The sequence below is a fragment of the Sphaerodactylus townsendi genome, linkage group LG03 (assembly GCF_021028975.2).
Source record: "Sphaerodactylus townsendi isolate TG3544 linkage group LG03, MPM_Stown_v2.3, whole genome shotgun sequence".
NCBI classification, from domain to species: Eukaryota; Metazoa; Chordata; class Lepidosauria; order Squamata; family Sphaerodactylidae; genus Sphaerodactylus; species Sphaerodactylus townsendi.
The window spans coordinates 10624010-10627224 of NC_059427.1; positions in this window are offsets into that span (position 1 = coordinate 10624010).

Here is a 3215-nt window from a genome sequence, read left to right on the forward strand (position 1 = left end):
GCCCTGCTGCTATTTAATTGGTAAACTTTATATTGGCTTCAAAAATCCCATACGGTTTTAAGTGCAGAGGGGGGGAAATGTTTTTTTAACCAAGGGGCATGCACCAAAGTTGCTGAAATATTCAAGGCTAATTCGTAAAAGCGTCAGAATTTTATTTGTAACCTTAATTCTGAGGCTGATCCAGGAGCAGAGGAAGGTTCCAGCTGTGAGCTGGATTCGCCCATGTTTTTTTTATGAAGAAAAAAATTAGTCTTGCATTTTTAATGTCGGCGTTCTAGCCTGCAAAAAAAGGTTTATTCTCCCCACAAACACACCCAGTCTCAATTCTGCTGCAAACAACTATCAAGGAGAACATATTCTCTCCAGTCATTTCCATGCACAAAAATAGTGAAAGGCCTGGAGCCCCCCTCTCACTTATGCATGCCAAAAATTCCTCCCAAGCCCCCTTTCGCCCCAGTAGATGTTTCTGGAGGCTTTTCTCCATCTGCCTTTTCATGAATCTATATCGCCATTTAGTTCTTTGAGCCCCCAAAGTGGCTCACAGGAATCAGGAGACAATACAAATTACAATTGAAATTCAATAAAAACGGTCTCTGGGGAGAGGATTCTCCGCTAGCTGTTTCCTCTTGTCAGATGGTCTGTTTGAAGCCACTTGGAAACGAGAATGGGGGTGGGGAATTGGCTTCAGGCAAAAGAACATAAGACATAATTGCTGGATCAGACCAGTGGTTCATGTAGTCCAGCTTTCTGTTTCACACAGTAGCCAGCCAGTTCCGGTGGCGGTCCAACCACAGGGCATAGAGGCCAAGTCTTCCCCTGATGTTGCCTCTTGGCACTGGGGTTCAGAAGTCCCCAGAGGAGGCCCTTGGCTGATTTCAGCCCCCTTTCTAATGGCCCTTTCTCTGAGAGAGTGGCAGGGAGGAGAAAACCTGTGATCCATTGGAAGTGTGCCTTAACTGAACATGGGAATGGCAAACTGATGGCAGTGTGGCACATCAGCAGAGGTGGGATCCAGCAGGTTCTCACAGGTTCCCGAGAGTAGGTTGCTCATTATTTGTGTGTGCCAAGAGGGGGTTACTAATTGGTGATTTTGCCACGTTATTTTTGCCTTAGTTACGCCCCTCCTCTCAGCAGTAGCGCGCAGAACTTGAAGCAGTCTAGCAGGAGGTGCACCGGCGTGCGTGGCAGCCTGCGTGCATTCATTTCCCTCCCAAGGACTGGCGCAGCGGCTGCGTCCTTGCCACAGCCCCGCCCAAGAATGCCCCACCCCCGGAATGCCTGGCCACGTCCCCGTCGTGCCCTGCCCAGCCCCATTGGTGCTACGCCACAGTTTGAATCCCACCACCATGGGAACCTGTTACTAAAATTTTTGGATCCCACCACTGCACATCAGTATTCCTGTGTGTGCATTGTCATGCAAACGACTATAAAGTCCAGAGCCCTTTGGGGATGGGGCAGTATAAAAGTTTAAGGAAATAAATAAACTGCATCTCTGTGCCAGCTTCACTCAACTGAATAAAACCTTCTGAAGGCACCACGCTGCAATTGGGCCCGCTCATGTGCATTCTGTGGTGGTTCCCACCGTGTGCGACAGGCCTGCCTGAGGAAGTCTGGAAGACTCCCAACTCTTGTTCCACAGAATGTCCACCACAGAAATGTTCAGGAGAGATCAGAATTGCAGTAGAATGAAACAGCTCAGAAAGGAGCGTGGCTCAGTATGGAATAGCTGTGGGGAAGGGCTGTGGCTCACCGGTTGAGCATCAGCCTGGCATGCAGGTAAACCCAGGCTCAATCCCTGGCATCTTCCATTACAAAGATCAGGTAGCAGACGATGCAAAAAACTTCTGCTTCAGTCCCTGGAGAGCCACTGTCTGAGGAGAATATGTTGACTTTGATGACACCACTGCTCTGACTTAGTATAGCAGTTTGTGTTCATCTTTTCAGCATGTATCCAGTGGTGGAAGCAGTTTGTGTTCATCTTTTCAGCATGTATCCAGTGGTGGGATTCAGCAGGTTCGCGCCACTTCGGCAGAACCGGTTGTTAAAATGGTGCTTGTAAACAAACAGTTGTTAAACTATTTTAAATCCCACCACCGGAACCGCTTGTTGAATTATTTGAATCTCACTGCTGCATGTATCACCTTCCTTTTGCTGCACTGTCTTCTGCCTTTGTAACCCATGTTCTTGTCGTGCCTTAGACAATTTGTTTTGTTCACAGTGGAGCAGCAGTGGTGTAGTGGCTAAGAGCAGGTGCACTCTGATCTGGAGGAACCAGGTTTGATTCCCAGCTCTGCCACTTGAGTTGTGGAGGCTTATCTGGGGAATTCAGATTAGCCTGTGCACTCCCACACATGCCAGGTGGGTGACCTTGGGCTAGTCTCAGCTTTCCAGAGCTCTCTCAGCCCCACCTACCTCACAGGGTGTTTGTTGTAAGGGGGGAAGGGCAAGGAGATTGTAAGCCCCTTTGAGTCTCCTATAGGAGAGAAAGGGGATATATATAAATCCAAACTACTACTCCTACTCCTACTCCTCCTACTCCTCTTCCTCCTCCTCTTCTTCTTCTTCTTCTTCTTCTCCTTCTCCTTCTCCTCCTCCTCCTCCTTCTCCTCCTTCTTATTTTCTAGTTCTGCAGTTGTATTCCTATTCCTACTGCACTGTTTGCTGTGGATTTGAGTTGATCTTTATGTCCGAAATCTGCCTTGAGAATGACGGACTATAAATGAAATAAATGAACAAATAAGTAAATAAAAATAAATAAGTATATTAAAAAGCACACGAGTGATTAGATGTTTTTGCTCCCTACTCAGAGTCTGACATCCAAGGGCCCTGAAGAGAATGCAGCACCCTGAATAAGGAAAATTCTTGCCGCTCACGCTAGCAACAGATTCAACAAGGTGTTCCCCCGAAGGCAAAAATATGGGGGAGTATTTTTACAAGAGTGGGAACCAGAAACAGGAGTTCTCTTGGGTAAACAGGGACAAGTGAGAACATCTTAAACTGAGGCTATCTGTTTTAAATAAGCAGGCCTATGAGTTAGCCAAGCTGCAGACTTTTCCAATTTTAATTAGTCCTCACATCTGGAAATAGTTAAGCAGAGGTTCCCCGCAGAAAGCAAGCCTGCCTTAACAAAGCATTGTGTTCATGTTTTCAAGACACAGGTATTTAAAGTCTCTTAACGACAGGGTTTACAACTTTGTGAATAGGCATCATTGGCA